The 20,749-nt window shown below is 36.6% G+C and overlaps 1 long non-coding RNA gene across 1 annotated transcript in view; it reads right to left on the bottom strand.

The window, feature by feature from the left end:
* LOC147350172 (uncharacterized) overlaps positions 1-20,749 on the bottom strand; it is a 57,084-nt gene that overhangs the window by 25,200 nt on the left and 11,135 nt on the right. Inside the window, exon 2 of the long non-coding RNA XR_015149196.1 lies at positions 18,549-18,662. This is a non-coding gene — a long non-coding RNA (uncharacterized LOC147350172). The remainder of the gene's footprint in view (positions 1-18,548; positions 18,663-20,749) is intronic.

Here is a 20,749-nt window from a genome sequence, read left to right as displayed (position 1 = left end):
GCTGGATTTTTAAGTTGCGTTTTTGGTAATAAGGCAACCCAAAATAAGTCTTTGGTTGATGACAACCCTTTGTAAATGTCATTATGGCCTGGATTATTTTCCACCGAAGTTCACTTGTGGAAGTCCTAACTTCTGATGTGGCTGTGTTAAAGACAGGGGTTCTAAAGAGGTGATTACAGTCAAAGGAGGTCATATGGGTCGGGCTGAATCCAATAGAACTGGTATTCTTATAGGAGGAGGAGGAGACACTGGGGTGGGTTTACACAAAGCAAAAGCCATATAACAACACAGAGAAGGTTGCCATCTGCAAACCAAGCAGTAAGGACTTGGGAGAAATCAAACCTACTGACACTTTGATATTAGATTTCCAGACTCCTGAAGTATGAGAAAATAAATTTCTGTTGTTTAAGCCAATTATTCTGTGGCACTTTGTTATGGCAGCCCTAGCAGACTAAAACAAATCCCATAAACAAATCAGGGTCTTGTAAGCCTAGGTTCAAAGAATTATGTTCTTACTATTAGAACATAACTTCAATACTCACAGGGGGTTGTAGCAAATCTTAGTTGACCAAATTCAAGTTCCATATAAATTATTTAGTCGCTAAGTTGTGTTCGACTCTTTTGGGACCCCATGGACTGTAGCCAGCCAGGCTCCACTGTCCATGGGATTTCCCAGGCAAGAATACTGGAGTGGATTGCCATTTCCTTCTCCAGGGGATCTTTTCAACCCAAGAATATAACCTGAGTCTTCTGCATTGGCAAGGTGGATTCTTTACCAAAACTGAGCCACCAGGGAAGTCATATTATCCATCCAATCTACTGTCTCATTAAGATAAAAACAGATAAGTAAGTAATTTAATTTTCAGGTTCCTTGATTGGATGCAACAAACAGGCTGCTCTTTAAAAACTGACAAGGAATTAATTATTTAGGACCCTATTCTGAGAGTTTGAGTATGAGCACAATCCACTCTGATACCATAAAATTTCTCCACTAGAAGTGGGGTTGTATTTGTCATTGTCACAGGAGAGCAGAATACTTTTGGCTGACTGAAGACAAAGGACACATGGGATCCTGGAGTTTCGAGACATACTTCCATTAACCCATTGTCTTCTGTACAAAGACTAGGACAATATTGGAATTCGGTGAAAGAATAACTGGTTTTCTTCTGGAATGTATCTATATACTGCCTGTGTCTGTGTCTGGAATGTTTCTGAGGTCCTCAGAGGCAAGAATGATTCTCTTACATTCTCTTACTGAAAACTAGCCAGGCACACCCATGACAACAGTCATTTTGTTATTTTAAGTATAAATATATTGCTTCGCCTGTTAGGTTTTCATCTTCTGGAAATCAAAGGCTACGTCTGATATGTTACCTTAACTCTTACAAATATAAAGCACATAGTCTTTTATTAAGAATTTTTAATTGACACTTTTATTTACGCCCCCCACCCTTGCCACCAAAAATATTCCTGCTTTTGATTATCTGACTAAAAAGGAAGTTATTGTTGTTTAGTCACTTCAGTCACATCTGAGTCATTTGCGACCTCATGGACTGTAGCTCACCAGGCTCCTCTGTCCATGGGATTTCACAGGCAAGAATACTGGAGTGGGTTGCCATTTCCTCCTTCAGGGGGTCTTCCTGACCTAGAGATATTGAACCCGCATCTCTTGATCGGCAGCCTTATTTTTTTTAACACTGAGCTACCTGAGAAGCCCCATAAAAGTAGTTGGGAGAAAGGAAACTTGCAAAATGAAAGAGTTTATTCTTAGTGAGAGATTTTAAATATATCCTTATTCTTGAATATACTCAGAATGTATATGAGTTATCATTCTCTTTTGGGGATAAGTGATGAGATGAGGGAATAGTAAATAATGTACACTTGTTGTTTCATAAAAAAAAAATATTTAAATCAGATGTTCCTTACTTCCTAACCTACACTGAGAAAACAGTCATGATAAGTAGGGGATATAATGATATGTTTCAATATTTGTGATGGGGGAAAATACTTCCAAATTTTCAAATTACTTTTAGTCAGTTTAGGCATCAGCAAAAATTCTACATGAAAGATACACTCACCTAATGCTTTTCCCAACCTCCATCTTAAGAAGATTTTAATTAAAAAAAATTTCATATTAAACTAAAATTATGTTTATTATTCAAAGATTAAGACCATAAAAATATAAAAGTAAATATCATGAATATTTTAATGTTCTGCTTTTAAAATTAAGATAAAATAAAATTCATAAGCAGTTTAAAAAAATATTTCATCTGTCTATTTAGTAAATACAGGATCTGGCACTAGTGGTAAAGAACCTGCCAGCCAAGTGCAAGAGACATGAGACACAGGTTCAATCCCTGGGTTGGGAAGATCCCTGGGAGGAAGGCATGGCAACCCACTCCAGTATATTCTTGCCTACATAATCCCATGGACAGAGGAGCCTGGTAGGCTAGTCAATGGGATCACAAAGAGTTGGACATGATTGAAGCAACTTAGCAGCAAGAAATATTTGTAAGGAAGAATAGTGAATAAAACTTTGTTTCTATATCAATGATACTACTTACTAATCTGTCTTATGAAATAAAAGTGACTTTTAAGGCTAAGAAATAAATTATTTGTGTTCGGTGATTAAGCTGATTTTTAATTACAGAAAAATGTTGGCAAAGTGATCATTGACATTAAAACTTTCCATACATTTTCTTGCCTTTGCAATATCAACATTTTTCATGATACAAACTTAATTAGATGCTCTTACTAGAGTCAGAATAATTATAGCATTTGAAAAATAATACTAAGTATGACATAACTTCATATGCTAGAGATGCTACTATTTTTATGCTATCATCTAAATAATACACATAAAAAAGAGTTGACAACAAACAGTTATGCTCTATTACATGTTATCTAGGTGATCCCCTGGAGGAGGAAATGGCAACCCACTCCAGTATTCTCTGCCTGGGAAATCCCTTGGACAGAGGAGCCTGGTAGGCTACAGTCCATGAGATTGCCAAGCAAGAGTCAGATATAACTGAGCATGCAAGCATAACTACAGTAGATGAAATGTGGATAGTTGAGGTAAATATTAGATTTTTAAAATTCAAGTAGGTTCCCATTTACCACTGCTTTATACTTTACTAAGAAATTAAAATTATTTATTTTCTAAAGACTATTTTCTTAAATATATTGCAATATCAATGTAAAGCACCATTTTCAGAGAAATGTGAGGCTCTCTTGAATGCGAACCCTGCACACACTGACCTAACAGTTCTGCCTCTTTCTGAAGCCAAGTTCAGAGCTTCCAGTTGTGTCTCTGAAGCGCAGCACCTCTGCCTTTCCTGGAGGTTAATCCTACCATCTGTGCTCCAACCTCTACTCCACGTCCTCTGTCAGGGCTTCTTTGTCCTGCACCTTTCACGTCTACTCATTTCTATCAGCGAATTTTCCTCAAAGTAAACATATGTTCAATTCTCTTCTACTTTAAAATAAATATAACTGTCCTTTACCACCAAATACCTTGAATGACACTTCCTTATTTACTGCTTTTACTACCTTATTTTCAATCCTCCTTCTATCTGCCTCAAATACACATATCCACCTTATTATTTATTCCAACAAACCTGTACCGTCCTGTGGTACCTTTCTTATAGCATCATCTACCCATTTACAGAAAACAGAAAAGTGAAAGTCACTCAGTCGTGTCCGGCTCTTTGAGACCCAGGGACTATACAGGCCAGGAAGGAAGGAAGAGTTGCCTTTCCCTTCTCAAGGGGATCTTCCAAACACAGGGATTGAACCTAGGTCTCCCACACTGCAAGCTGATTCTTTACCAGTGAGCCACAAGGGAACAGAAAACACAAACCTGAGTTAAATTAGTTTCCTTCATTTCCCCCAAGGTTTGCATCCAATTATTTTTCTATCAAGATTTGTTGGTCATACTTTATTATAACTATTCAAGTCTCTTTCATTTTTTATATATTATCAGGGAAAAAGAACACATTCCCCTGTTCTAGGTTCTTTTGGCTGGTCCAAGAATTAAATTGCCATAAGGTAGATACACAGGAGAATCAAACTTAAATAGGAGAGTTATTCACAGGGCAACAACAAGAAAAGATGATGTTTGATAAATAGATGTCTGCTCTGTCATATAGATGGGGTCACTTAGATAAAGTTTATCTCTGGCAACAACTCCTTTTCAGGAAAAATAACTCCAATTTAAATTCTTCAAGATAGTTAAGACAGGGACAGTTGTGTCTCTTGAGGCCAGAGGGTCTCCTTTAATGAAAAACATCCACATGCCAAAGTGCCACATTTTGGGGTGGTCTGTTCTGAACCCCTAACAACATTCACTACGTTATTTTAAATATTTATCATTTTTCATCCACCTATGGAAAGAGTTCTGTTATTTTCTTCCCCCAAAATTATTACATTTTGAACTTTCAATAAGAGAAACCTTGCTAAAATGTGTGGTTTATCCTGTTTCCCTGCATAAGCTTTAGTGTCATTTTGGGCATTAATTAAAATGTTACATCAATTTTGTAAAGATTAAAATTAGGCTGCTATAAGCTGATATGATATAGATTTCTAATATTTTTGAATTTTTATAAATTTTTTAAATTTGTTCTTAATAGCTTAATCCACCTGACATACTCCTTCCCTTATAGAAACTTGAATAAGTTTTATTATTTACCTATGTAAATTATCTGAAAATTGATTTCATAATTAAATGCATTATATCATCATTATTACTGCAATATTATTTCCTTCTGATAATATTTATAAGTAATCTGTACATGGAATTTAAAAATATAAATTATATATATTTCTAGAAAACTTACCTGAATTTAACTAGAATACTCAGATATTATTAGTAAATCAGAATATCATATCATGTTGTCAGATACAACGATACTCTACAAAGTTAACAGATCACTGATTACACCACAAATACAAAGATGCTGGAAATGACTGATGTTTAAGCTGGTATGCATTCAATTTTTGAAATTCAAACCTGAAAAAAAGCTTAATAGTTGAGTTTTTTAGTAAACATCCTAGGCAAAATCTAAATTTAATCCTATTTGTGTTTGTGTGTGTATGCAATATTAAAATTTTAAAAATTAGTATTTGGGTCCAAAACATTTCAATTAAAGATTTTTGTCAATTCATTAAATTTATTTTATTTTTCACTTAATGGCTTCCAAACTGCCACTCAAAGATGTTAAAATGCAGTATAAATTATTGGTAATATGTATTACTGAGATATACACCAAAAGAAGGGAATACATTGAATTTCTTGGTACCAGAATACTTGTAAGTGAAAGTGAAAGTCACTTAGTCATGTCTGACTCTTTGTGATTCCACGGACTATAAAGTCCATGGAATTCTCCAGGCCAGAATACTGGAGTGGGTAGCCTTTCTCTTCTCCAGGGGATCTTCCCAACCCAGGGATCAAACCCAGATCTCCCGCATTGCAGGCAAATTCTTTACCAGCTGAGCCACCAGGGAAGTTCCTTGGTACTAGAATACTTGTAAGAAGAAACTGGAACTTTGCACCATGTGAGAAGGTCATTTGGAGAGCTGTGAATGAGACTGAGAATTTTGAATCTTGATCTTCCTCTCACCAGCTTTGGCGGAGGAGACAACCCCAGTCTACCACATTTGAGGGGACAAACTTTTGTTTGCTACATAAAATATTGTCAGTAACTGCTTTACCAAAATCTGATACTGATTCTCCTCTGGGTTCTTTTCTCATTCACCATCACATCTTACTGCTCTCAAGTACAAAATGAATTTGATTCCAACATAATCTTGAATATAAATGTTCAAGATTTATTCTAGAAAGAGATAGCCTATACACTGAAAGGGCAAGCCAACCGTAGTTTATATTATTAGGATCCTGAAGAGCTTATATGAGAGGCAATTTCAAGAGTGTTAAAAATCATGTAAGAATAAATATTAGGCTTAGTAAAGCCAATCTTTTCTTTTCTTTTTTTTTTTTTTTTACTCCAGGTTTGATGCATGATACAGGGTGCTCGGGACTGGTGAACTGGGATGACCCACAGGGATGGGATGGGGAGGGAGGTGGGAGGGGGCTTCAGGATGGGGAACACATGTACACTCATGGCGGATTCAAGTCAATGTATGGCAAAACCAATACAATATTATAAAGTAAAATAAATTAATTAAAAAAATAAATACAGTACTAAAAAAAAAGCCAATCTTTTTAATATGAATATCAGTTCAGTCACTCAATTGTGCCTGACTCTTTGTGAACCCATGGACTGCAGCACACCAGGCCTTCCTGTCCATCACCAATTCCTGGAGTTTACTCAAAACTCATGTCCATTGAGTCAGTGATGTCATCCAACCATCTCATCCTCTGTCATCCCCTTCTCCTCCTGCCTTCAATCTTTCCCAGTATCAAGGTGTTTTCAAATGAGTCAGTTCTTCACATCAGGTGGCCAAAGTGACTATATGAATATAGTCACCTAGAATTTCAGATATAGTGTGTTGATTCATAAACATGGTTATGGAGTTACTGTCTCAGTATTCTGGCAATTGTCACCTGGATTAATGAATTATTTACAGTTATTATTCTTCAATTTTATTATTCAGAGTCCTGAGGAGGAGTTAAAAATAATGTCTATTTCTTTTTTACTATCTATTTTCCTTCATTGTAAAAGTAACAGTGTGCCCTAGATCATACACTTGATCCACTGCCTGCCTGAATAGTTTCTGTGGGTTTCTTGGTCACAACTGTGTTTATACTCAATGAAGTTTAGACGTGCTTTAAGATTAAAAAATGAGTACACATTTTTTAAAAAGGTCAAAAGATGGGACCTTTGGCATGCTGAAGAGAAAGAAATCTGAAGACTCAGGGGGAAGGAAACCTTCCAGTGGATCTATTATTTACAAGCTGCTCTGTATCTCTGAAGCACACCTCCTGAGAGGATCAAAACCTCTCTCTTTACCAAAGATTTAGGAAATGCATTAGTGAAGGAGGCACAACTATTCCTGGAGTAATCTCCCTTGACTCTCTTGTTTTGATTGGAGCTAACCAAATCTCATTACCATCAAACTGGGCCATTTCATTATTTTTTAAAGATACGTATGCCGTTCCAAAATTGTCTTTTTTATTTGTTTCCATTTTCATCACAGGTGAATGAGAGAAGAACCATGGTACTTGCTCAAGTTATATCATCCTTAGCCTTATTTATAACAGTTCATGACCCAAACTTGATGGTCTATAAATATAAATGGATGGACAAACGAAAGGATGGATGGATGATACATTAACAGAATGAGACAAGATAACTCTATATGTGCCGATCTCCAAGGATCTACTGTTGATAAATGGCCTTAAATTTGAAGGCTATTAGGATTTATTGAAGAATTTGAGGAGAAGTAACATAATCTATTTAGGTTTTCAGAAAGAGTACTTTGACAACTGAGGAAATCTGTCCCAAAGGAGAAGGGCAAGCTAGAAGCAATACAGAATAGACAGAATCCTAAGCTAAATTGTATGTGAGATGCAGAGAAAAAATGATAAATATTCAGGGGGTAAAATATATCAAACCTAATAAAAATGAATATTGAAGATAATAGGCAAAGTGGAGAAAATGATATTAAGTATATTACAGATTTCTCTGCTTATTATCTTACACGGCACTTGAGATTTTGTTTTTGGACTGTCATTTATATTTCCATAGAAATGCTTAAGTACTTATTCAGTATAATGGTATCTCTCCCATTTAACACTTCTGGGAGAATGAATGCATATAAAGAGCTTAAAATACTCGTAAAGAGTTATGTAATTGTGCACATTGTAATAGTTTATATTTCCATCTTCAAATTTATTTGAAAATATTTTTGATGTTTTAGAAAGATGCTTTCTTAAATATACAATTGTTATCTAAACTACTTAAACTTTAATCTTAACTACTTAAACTACTTAAATATTGGAGAATCTTTATGACTTTAAAACAGTAATATTTTAAATAAACTGTTTTTCTCTAACTTAATCATAAAATTTTGTCTTATAAACTACTTTGCAATTGGCATGGTCATCTGGGATTTAAATACATTTAGGTTATACTTCAATAGCTTATTTATCAGAAAAGTCTTTCAGGCTAAGAGATTTTGAATGTTTTACTATGTGGTGATTTCACTTACAAAGGAGAAATTTTTAAAATTATTCTATATGGATGTAACTCAGGGTTGATGAGCACTCTAGATCTCTTTATATTTTTGAACACCTGATCTCTGAAAAATAGAAATTCTTACACACGTGACCATGGCTTTGAGGTATTTTTCTCAAAATGTTCCACCTTGTGTGTGGAACCAGCCAAAGCTAACAGGGACATATAGGCAGGGCAACTCGAGCTCAGATCTGGATCCATTTAGTCTTAAATTCACCCTTCTCCATTTTGGAGCCTTTACTAACAACACTGTCAGTAACATGTTTGATTCTGTTGCCATCCCATGAAATTTTTAAATAATAAATCATATTATCCTGCAGGACCAGGGGTCACCCCTCCCCAACTGGCTCCTGCTTCTTCAATATGATGCTAAGTGCCACTCCTTGTGGCTTTGTGTGGTTTACTTTGTCATCCTCCCCAGGGTTGTGAGTGTGTGCTATTAATAAACTGCTGTTATCTGTCAGGTGTTAGCTACCGTGTGTTTGGTCATTCCCTACAACTCTAGGTGGAAATCCTTCCCTCACTGTAAGACAGCCAGTAAGGAAATTTTACTATGGCGCCTTAGAAGTCAGTGACTCTCAATTCTTAAAATTTACTATTATTTCAACATGAAAGGGCTGTTTCTGCTCATAATTGTTTTCATTACATTAACTTGACTATACTTGTCAAAAATTTTCCTTCAAATTGCCAAAGAGGTGCTTTAAAAAAAAAATTCAAAGGTTTATACTACTTATTGGTGCATTTATATAGTACAAAGAAAAACACACACAGAAACAACAACAAGGACAACAAATGTGGTCGATTAAAGGAATAACTGCTTAGAGATTATAAGGATGGATGGTCTGTCAGTGATATGAGTGATTCTTATTCTCTAGAATGAATTCTTAATCTCTTTAAAATCATAAAAAAAAAACACTTGAGGATTTTAATAGAAATACTTTACTCTCTAGAGAAAACTGCAAATTACATCAAGCAAAAAAGTTTAGTCTCAGACAAGATTTGAGATGAAGGATTTTTCTCATTCACTCTAGACTGCATTCAATACAGGCACACATTTTAAAACTTGGTATTATTTGTTCTGAATTCTCTACCCATGGTGTTATTTACTTATCTCCAATCTATATGCACAGACCTCATATCCACAACTGGACCAGGTACAAACCTATGTAAAATTTTAACTCTAGTATTGCCAGGTAGCAGCATTGGTTCAGCACCATTTTTTCCCTGCCACAGAAAATCTACATTTTGGTCTTTCAGTTTTTTTTTTTTTTTAACCAAGAGATTTATATTCTGACTAGTTCATCTAAATATTTATGAAAGAAAGAATGATGAGCAGGGCATTTATAAAGAAATGAACTCATTCTTTACACTATTCTGAAAGGAAAATATTTACAAAACTCTTGATTTCACTGAGAAAATCTGCATATATTTATTACTATTTTGATATTTGAAAATTTGAGAATATCTACACTTTCCAAATTGAAAAAGATTAATACAAAGTACTCATGAAATTTTGAAAGTTATATATTACAAAATTCAAGAGTCTCATGTTTAAGATTTATTCAGGTAAGATTTTTATATTCATTAGTTAAATGTTTGGGTTACTAAAGTATTACCTGAGCTATATGCTATGTTAGATAAGATGCAAGAAAGTATTTAAACTAATACAATTATGTAAAGTTTCAAAACAAAATAAAATTTAAAAAAAAGAAAAAATCAATAGGAGAAATACTAAAAATAATATCTGAAATGGTATTTCTTAACAGAGTGCTACTGGCATTTGGTTAGGGACAGTTTTTCCTTGTTCTGGATAGTCCCAAGCTTTGCAGCATGTGTAGCATCCTGGTCCTTTGTCACTAAATTATAATAGCAATTCCCAATCATTCTGGCTTCAAGTAATACTGTCACCCAACTACAATTACACCTGGTCAGTATCACTCCTGGTAAAGACAGCCTGTTTGAATTTCTATATAATCTATTCTGTACCACAATACCTAGTTGGGGCTTCCCTGGTGGCTCAGTTGATAAAGAATATGCCTGCAATGCAGCAGACGTGGTTCAATCCCTGAGTTGGGAAGATCCCCTGGAGGAAGGCATGGCAACCCACTCCAGTAGTCTTGCCTGGAGAATTCCCTGGACAGAGGAGCCTGGCAGGCTATAATCTCTAGGGTCGCAAAGAGTTGGAACGACTGAAGCGACTTAGCACACATAAACATTCAGTTCATAAAAAAATACCATAGAGACAATGGTTGGGGTCTTTTTACATTGTAGAATGGGGACATGACAAATATCATGATACATGAACTTATCTACCCACCCTGAAATGGACTTTCCTTGTTTTCTTTGTCAGGCATAACACTGACATCCAATTAGAGTTTTCAATTCAAATTTGTGGAGAGTTAGCTCTAAAATCTGTTTTGTCTGCCTGTTTGTTGGACTATATCTTCTTGGTCACCTCTGAGGCCAGATGAAGCTGGAGGATGAATAAACCACATGCTCCCTACTGTTCTCCTGTCTCCTACAGCCCACTGATCATATCAGCACCACTTCGGCAATCACTCTATTAGTAAAGTCTGGTTAGAATCAATTTCATAGCTCCCCAGAGCCTCCAACACCAACTGTGGGTACCCCAGCCTCAAGGTTTGAATTAAATAGATCTAGCTAATTCCTGTGGAACCCTGGAAAGCCCTCTTTCACAGAAGCAGAGTGACATGAGGGCTTGAGATGGGATGCTGCCAGTGTGCATGGAAAATGAAGCTTCATCTGCATTTTCTAATCAATTCATTTCATTTCAAAAAGTGTCTCTCTAGGCTCTGTCTTAAAATTGATGTACAGAATCTTTTAAGTGCTATGTTATTAAATATAGTGTTGCAAACAGTTTACATTGCAATTCACTGAAGTAGATGGTGGCAGAGGACATCTTGTGGTCAAAGCGGCAAGTGAATTTCTTTGAACAAAATTCAGGAATATTGGAACATGATCATTTTACATGCAGAATAAAATGGAGGAAAGATCAATGTAAGACACAAAAGACGCAGGACTAAAGATGATGCAATATAATTATTACCTATAAGAATCTCTATCAGAATTGATTTACACATCCCAGAAGTGATAACTGATTTACACAATCCAGAAGTGACAATCCATAATTAGAAAAAATGATGAAAGCAAAGTCTTTTAATTTAAATATCCCACTTTTTGGTCAATGTAAAATTATTCAAATATATTTGCTTCTATCCATTTATATCTATCTATCTGTATCTTTTATTTGTTTTATAATTATATTGATGCATGATTTCACATATTCTGGACACTGTATATATCATAAAACTTGTATCTCTTAGTTATATTTTCTACCTAAAAGAGATATCAGTATTACATGTAAAACATGTTAAAACTGTAAAATTTAAATTTCATTTCACATTTACATGTTCCCAACATTCCAAAATTATCTTTAGAGTTTTTTGTTTATAAATTAGGGTTCTATCAAAAACGAAAATATTATGTTTGTTTTTTAGTTTACATTTTTCTTTATCATGGCCTTTAAAAACCTTTCTTAACATTTGTTATGACATTTTTCAAACATATACAAATTAAAACATATTAGAAAAAATATTTTTATACTTCCCACTGATCCTTTATCATTAATATTTTACTTTAATTTATCACATATTTATGCATCACTTCATCCCTATGCTTGTCCTTCATCCTACTACAGTTAGCATTGGACAACTATTTTACCTTTGATAATTGCTCAGAAGTCTACAAAGTGTGCAGATGAGTTTGATGGCTGGCCAGAGCATCTTAGCATTGCTAAGATGACTACCTGAAGTGTAATTAACTGTGATGACCCTTGGGTCTCATTTTATGTTAGGATTTCCTGATTAATGTAATGAAAACAGCAATTTCCTGCTGATCTCCATCATGTACATCGATGGTGATGCCATCTGTAAATTATGTGAACCTCATTCTGTGTTTACTCAGTTAATAGTAGGAAGTTCCTTAAGTAGCCAAGAGGTCTGGGAAAGGATCTCCTCCAGCAACATGACATCTGTCAAAAATACCGCAGGTAGAATCTATAAGAATGTCTTTGTTTACCTCCATCTTGTAGCAAGGAGACTTCAATAGCTGTGCCAAGTATGTGGGTAACTATTTCAATGATCCAGAGTAAGTAGCTTAGCATGAAGGATAAAGAATTGTCACTCTAATGACAAATACTATAGCACCATGAGGGGAAGTTCCTTGCATAAGAAAGCCTTGGGCAACTTCTGACAACAAAACTGCAGGCTATACTACAGAAGTCATGAGACGAAGTTTCTAAAGCATCTGCATGAAGGAGTTTTTGTTGGCACTAATAAAAGTGCTTTATGAATTGCTATATGTATAGACACTAGTATCTTTTGTTGAAGGGAGTCTCACTGAAGATGGGCTGGCTTGCAAGTGATAGAATAAATCGTCTTAAGCAGTTAAACTTGCAAATAATAAATATTTTGTTAGGACCACCAAAAATCCTAACAGATACTTGTCTTATTTTAACATCATAGTTACTGAGAGTGTCAGTAGTTAGTTTGTTTGTTGTTTGTTTTTAACCAATATCATGTCATTATTTTTTATAAAATTTTTTAACCCATATTTTTGTTAAGTAACCAATAATTTACTTAACCCAAGTAAGACAGTAGGCACTGAGAGAGGGGATCAGACGGCAGACAGACTGAAACTATAATCACAGACAACTAGCTAATCTGATCACATGGACCACTGCCTTGTCTAACTCAATGAAACTAAGCCATGCCATGTGGGGCCACCCAAGACGGCCGGGTCACAGTGAGAGGTCTGACAGAATGTAGTCCACTGGAGAAGGGAATGGCACACCACTTCAGTATTCTTGCCTTGATAACCCCATGAACAGTACAGAAAGGCAAAAAGATGGGACACTGAAAGATGAACTCCCCAGGTCAGTAGGTGCCCAATATGCTACTGGAGATCAGTGGAGAAATAACTTCAGAAAGAATGAAGGGATGGAGCCAAAGCAAAAACAACACCCAGTCGTGAATGGAACTGGTGATGGAAGCAGGGTTCGATGCTGTCAAAAGCAATATTGTATAGGACCTAGAATGTTAGGTCCATGAATCAGGGCAAACTGGAAGTGGTCAAACAGGAGATAACAAGAGTGAACATCGACATTCTAGGAATCAGTGAACTAAGATGGACTGGAATGGGTGAATTTAACTCAGATGACCATTACACCTACTAATGTGGGCAGGAATCCCTTAGAAGAAATGGAGTAGCCATCACAGTCAACAAAACAGTCCAAAATGCAGTACTTGGATGCAATCTCAAAAATGACAGAATGATCTCTGTTTGTTTCCAAGGCAAACCATTCAATATCAAGGTAATCCAAGTCTATTCCCTGACCAGTAACAATGAAGAAGCTGAAGTTGAGCAGTTCTATGAAGACCTACAAGACCTTCTAGAGCTAACAGCCAAAAAAGATGCCCTTTTCATTATAGGGAACTGGAATGCAAGAGTAGGAAGTCAAGAAACACCTGGAATAACAGGCAAATTTTGCTTTGGAGTACAGAATGAAGGGGGCAAAGGCTAATAGAGTTTTGCCAAGAGAATGCACTGGTCATAATAAGCACTCTCTTCCAACAACACAAGAGAAGACTCTACACATGGACATGACCAGGTGTCGACACCAAAATCAGACTGATTATATTCTTTGCAGCCAAAGATGGAGAAGCTCCATACAGTCAGCAAAAACAAGACCGGGAGATGACTGTGGCTCAGATCATGAACTCCTTATTGCCACATTCAGACTAAAACTGACAAAAGTGGAGAAAACCACTAGACCATTCAGGTATGACCTAAATCAAATCCCTTATGACTATACAGTGGAAGTGAGAAATAGATTTAAGGGACTAGATCTGCTAGACAGAGTGCCTGATGAACTATGGATGGAGGTTCTTGACACTGTACAGGAGACAGGAATCAAGACCATCCCCAAGAAAAAGAAATGCAAAAAGGAAAATGGCTGTCTGAGGAGGCCTTACAAATAGCTGTGAAAAGAAGGAAAGCGAAAAGCAGAGGAGAAAAAGAAAGATATACCCATTTGAATGCAGAATTCCAAAGAATAGCAAGGAGAGATAAGAAAGCCTTCCTTAGCAATCAATGCAAAGAAATAGAGGAGAACAATAGAATGGGAAAGACTAGAGATCTCTTCAAGAAAATCAGAGATACCAAGGGAACATTTCATGCAAAGATGGTTACAATAAAGGAAGAAATAGTAAGGCCCTTACAGAAGCGGAAGATATTAAGAAGAGGTGGCAAGAATACACAAAAGAACTGTACAAAAAAAAGATCTTCACAACCAAGATAATCTCTATGGTGTGATCACTCACCTAGAGCCAGACAATCTGGAATGTGAAGTCAAGTGGGCCTTAGGAAACATCACTACAAACAAAGCTAGTGGAGGTGATGGAATTCCAGTTGAGTTATTTCAAATCCTGAAAGATGACACTGTGAAAGTGATGCACTCAATGTGCCAGCAAATTTGGAAAACTCAGCAGTGGCCACAGGACTGGAAAAGGTCAGTTTTCATTACAATCCCAATGAATGGCAATGCCAAAGAATGCTTAAACTACCATACAATTACACTCATCTCACATGCTAGTAAAGTAATGCTTAAAATACTCCAAGCCAGGCTTCAGCAATACATGAACCATGAACTTCCAGATGTTCAAGCTGGTTTTAGAAAAAGCAGAGGAACCAGAAATCAAATTACCAACATCCGCTGGATCATGGAAAAAGCAAGAGAGTTCCAGAAAAACATCTATTTCTGCTTTATTGACTACGCCAAAACCTTTGACTGTGTGGATCACAATAAACTATGGAAAATTCTGAAAGAGATGGGAATACCAGACCACTCAACCTGCCTCTTGAGAAACCTGTATGCAAGTCAGGAAGCAACAGACTGGACATGGAACAACAGTCTGGTTCCAAATAGGAAAAGGAGTACATCAAGGCTGTATATTGTAATCCTGCTTATTTAACTTATATGCAGAGTACATCATGAGAAATGTTGGGCTGGAGGAACCACAAGCTGGAATCAAGATTGCTGGGAGAAATATCAATAACTTCAGATATGCAGATGACATCACCCTTACGGCAGAAAGTGAAAAAGAATTAAAGAATCTCTTGATGAAAGTGAAAGTGGAGAGTGAAAAAGTCGGCTTAAAGCTCAACATTCAGAAAACTAAGATCATGGTATCCAGTCTCATCACTTCATAGCAAATAGATGGGGCAACAGTAGAAACAGTGGCTGACTTAATTTTTCTGTGTCCAAAATCACTGCAGATGGTGATTGCAGCTGTGAAATTAAAAGACACTTACAAAGTTATAAGCAACCTAGACAGCATATTAAAATGCTGAGACATTACTTTGCCAACAAAGGTCCATCTAGTCAAGGCTATGGTTTTTCCAGTGGTCATGTATGAATGTGAGAGTTGTGCTATAAAGAAAGCTGAGTGCCAACAAATTGATGCTTCTGAACTGTGGTGCTGGAGAAGACTCTTGAGAGTCCCTTGGACTGCAAGGAGATCCAACCAGTACATTGTAAAGGAGATCACTCCTGGGTGTCCATTGGAAGGACTGATGCTGAAGCTGAAACTCCAATACTTTGGCCACCTGATGCAAAAAGCTGACTCATTTGAAAAGACCCTGATTCTGGGAAAGATTGAGGGCAAGAGGAGAAGGGGATGACAGAGGATGAGATGGTTGGATGGCATCACAGACTCGATGGACATAGGTTCCTGTGAACTCTGGGAGTTGGTGATTGACAGGGAGGCCTGGTGTGCTGCAGTTCATGGTGTCGCAAAGAGTTGGACACGACTGAGCAACTGAACTAAACTGAATCAATATCAGGGATGGAGTATCCTTCTATTGACAATACAGTTTATAGAAATTTAAATGAGGCGATGGGGCTTGCGATGTGTAGAGCCATGTCCATGCCTATTTGTGAAGTGTTTTGTATCTTCATATCCTGAAGGAGTCAAATGAAAGTCCTCAGAGGAGAATTTCATCAGTGCCATTTTCTCCCTGTACTCCTAGATATAACTGGGTACGTTTAGATAATGCCTGCAATGATTGTGTGTATTTCAGAGCTATTGGGTTAGCCCATATATACCCTGGTAAAATATATAGTGTATCTTCATCTGAGATGTTAAAATAGTCACTGAACAGAGTATATTAGACTGAACTAATAATAGCAAAATATTTACCAGCTGTTGATTGGATAGAGTCAGAAGTTCTAATAATATTGGTTATGAGAATTTCAATGGATGAGACCATGGCATTAGAAGGTATTAATTGTGATCATCATTTTGAGGTGTTATTCATCATTTCCAAGTTTGAGACCAGACTCGACTATAAACAGAAGAGTAATGCAAATAATCACTCCTTCTTTAAAAAAGTCTTATACAATGAGTTTCAATTCTTGATAGAATTTACAATGGCCTTATCATTGGGGGAAGGGCCAAGTGGTCTTATTTGTTAAGTCAATGTGCAAATGCCCAAGACTTAATATAATTTTAGTCTATTATTCATTGGATCAGCATGCCCATGTGTACCGTGGGATATTTTAGAACAATGGGAGATATGACCATGGTAAATTTAGGCAAGATTAAGGCTCAGTGGTAAAGAATCTGCCTGTCAATGCAGGGGATGCAAGAGTCATGGGTTTGATTACTGGGTAAGGAACATTCCCTGGAGAAGGAAATGGCAACCCACTCCAGTATTCTTGCCTAGAAAATTCCATGGACAGAAGAATCTGGTTCTCTGTCCATGGGGTCAGAAAGAATGGGACCCAACTGAGCACAGCAGCGGAGAAGGCAATGGCACCCCACTCCCGTACTCTTGCTTGGAAAATCCCATGGACGGAGGAGCCTGGTAGGGTGCAGTCCATGAGGTCACTAAGAGTCGGACATGACTGAGCAACTTCATTTTCAATTTTCACTTTCATGCATTGGAGAAGGAAATGGCAACCCACTCCAGTATTCTTGCCTGGAGAATCCCAGGGACAGGAGAGCCTGGTGGGCTGCCATCTATGGGGTCGCACAGAGTCAGACACGACTGAAGCGGCTTAGCAGCAGCAGCAGCACCAGCAGAGCACAGCAGCACATAGTTATAACAGCTAAGCCGAGGCATACTTATTTGTCCTCTATTCTTTGTTCAGTAACTTCTCTAAGACTATAGTGGAACTTCATTTACATTTAGTGGGACTTCCAAGTATAAATGAAATTTGACCCTCTGTGTTGATTAAGCCATGAATGATTGCCAATTGTGCATTTCTGTTTACATTAGAGACTGTTTTAGAGGTGCAAAACCAAATCTGTGCCTTGTTACATGTGTGATGTATAAATTATTTTAGTAAACTCTGTATTTTCAGTAGGTCACATTTCTTCAGTTCTTTCTTTCTTGTTTTTGTTATTGTCATCCTGCTCATATTTACGTCTCTTCCTCCAGAAAGCGTCAAATCAGTACCATCGGGGTTAAACAACTGCACCCCAGAAATGGTCAAATTATTTCCTTAGCTCTGCCACAGGGGTGTCATAGTTCTTTTCCTTATAACCCTGAGGATCAATTTCTTTTTTGGTGACAGAGATGTAGGTAGCCGTGGCAATAACAAGGTTGTTTTGTAGGATCCTAGTGAGCCATATGCGTTTAGAAATGTGGACATCAGTAAACCAAATAGTGATGCTTTTGTTCCACAAAAACAGTCATCTGTGGGGCCTATATATCAGACATGGTATACATACTCCACATGAGTGCTCTGCTGAGAGGCAGCCAACACCAAGCTGAGACACACATACAGAGGTCATAGGAAAGAAAGCGCTCCTCTGAGCCTGATGTTGGTTATGTGTATGCTGAAATTGAGATGCACAATTTCATCCAAGACACACTGATAGCCCACTTTAAGGAGGGTCTCAGTATTCATGTCCCTAAATGCCAATTATCAAAACTACTGACTTAGGTGAGTAATATCCATAATAGAAGCTGTGTAGAACTCAGAAAACAGCACAACACAACTTAAAATGCAAGCTAGCCAATGAGAAGCAGCTCAAAGTACATGCTCTGTTTAGGTAACAGCCAGTTACAAGCCAAACAAGAGAAGAAAGATCTCAGGCAGTGATGGTTATCATATAAGCACCACGGTTACTGTGCCACTAAGTAAGAATAGGTAGACACCAAGAATAGGTAGAATGGACCCATCCCACCCTGATCAGAATGGCTTCATACTTCAAGACTGATCACAGCATACACACCAAGAGGATATAAAAATATTTTGTTACTTACATAATGAAGCTTTCTGGGGAATTCCCGATGGTCCAGTGGTAAGGACTCCATGCTTCCACTGCAGAGGCCCCAGGCTCCATCTCTGGTCACGGACCTGTGATCCCACAAGCTGCCCTGGCCAAGGAGGAAAAAAAAAAAAATGTAAGGCTTTCTGGAGATAGTAGGGTAACTCAGAAGTAAGTCCAAAATGAACTGAGAGAGCACATACAGACACTGGCTTGGGGTTTTTATTGCTGTTAGAGTACAGGCCCAAGGTAAGAATTCTCATGTGGGCAGGGAATTTCCCACCAGCTCCAAAGAAGGGAGCATCCAGGCTTCCTGAACTTTTCAGATGTGGGGCCAAAAGGGAAGAGAGAGGGGTGAGCTTAAAATATGACAGAGGTAAAACACAAACATACATAGTCATACTATTTATGACAAATGTGACTGGAAAATACATAATGCTAAACTGTTCCAGGAAGTACCCACGATTACCAGTGATTTTTTATTTTATTATCATTTCTAGAAAGTATAATTTATTCTGCACAAATAATATTAGATTAAAACAAGGGAACCAAATATTTACACTTTTGTGATATAAGAAAATAAGTAAATAAATACTTCTGTGATAGTCTCAGTATATGTGCATAGCTCATGTTTTTCTAGGGGCTTCCCTGGTGGCTCAGATGGTAAAGAATCTGCCTGCAATGCAGGAGCTCTGGGTTCAATCCCTGGGTTGGGAAGATCCCCTGGAGGACAGCATGGCACCCCACTCCAGTATTCTTGCCTGGAGGATCCCATGGACAGAGGAGCCTGGCTACAGTCTACTGAGCCTGGCTACAGGCTACAATCTATGGGGTTGCAAAGAGTTGGACACAACTGAGTGACTAAGCACAGCATGCTTTTCTCAAAATTAAATCTGCCTCTGTGAATATGGATAAATACTATATAAATACTATACAGGACTATTAGTAATGCTATTACATTGATTTTAATTTTGTTAATTCAATTATTATCAACATTATTAAAATTGTATTCAATCTTTATGCTTTTTGAAACTGTAGATTAGAGTGAATTTAGTTATTATCTAATTAATTAACATTTTGTAAGCACTTTTCAGAAGCATTTAAGTGATTTTACTTAATGTTTCCAAAAAAAGAAGCTAGAATATAAAATTCTCAATATATTGCTCTTCTAATATTACGTTCTGGAGAGTGACAATGACTTTACCTCCCAGGATACTCAATATCTTCATTTTTTAGATGAATACCATAAGGTGTATCAATCTATTTTGGATTTATAATAGAAAAAATCATTCTATACCTTACTGAAGGGATTAATTATATCAAAATATACGCAAAATTATCTATCTATACATGACATATACACAAAAATATACTAAATATATTTAGGAGAGTTTAGCATTCATATATATATACAAAACTCACTCATTCATTTTAATCAGCAATAATGACCATTATACCTTGTAATACATGTATTCAAGTTCTAAACTACTCAATATTAAATTAAATTATTCATTCACTTCCCCTAAGCACACAATGACATATTGCCTAACTTAATATTAGCCTTTTTATTAGTTCAATAAAATAGTTCAGTATCTTAACGTGTTCAATTAAGAAACAGTTGCATTCATTCACAAAGGTACATTAAGTTTCACTATGAATTCAAACTCCACTTGATCTTTCAACCATAAAACATAAAAGTGAAATCTACAGTCATGCGATACATATTTAATATCTATTAATTGATTCTTTAGTATTCAAATCTGTAGATGAAATAAATAAAAAAATAATGAAACAAACTGAATCAGTCAAATAACCTTTGTATTTTCAGGGCTTGGATCATTTTCATATGAGGGATAAGCTGTCATTTTTTAAATTGTAAGCCTCATTGTAATTCAAAGTTGTTAAATTATATGAAACTATGATGTCCAGTATGGCAGTTATTAGCAACATGTGGTCCTTTAAATCTCTCTTTCAATTGACAGTGCCTTAGTCACACTAGCCCCATTGTCAAAGGCTCACAAGTGGCTAGTAACTACCACATTGGCCAGAGTAGAAAAAGAACCAAAATTAGAGCATATAAGAAAGGTTACAAGATATGGAAGATATAAAATGGGGCCAAAGTATAAAAAGTACAGAGTGGTTTAGTGTACAATAGGAGAACAATTCCTGGATATCCATATACTATAGATTAGAGTT

This window comes from Bos grunniens, chromosome 20 (genome assembly GCF_055505025.1).
Source record: "Bos grunniens cultivar Pamir isolate PY7600 chromosome 20, Bosgru_T2T1.0, whole genome shotgun sequence".
Classification (NCBI taxonomy): domain Eukaryota; kingdom Metazoa; phylum Chordata; class Mammalia; order Artiodactyla; family Bovidae; genus Bos; species Bos grunniens.
Note: the sequence above shows the minus strand (reverse complement) of the source record. Positions and strands in the feature narration are given on the sequence as shown.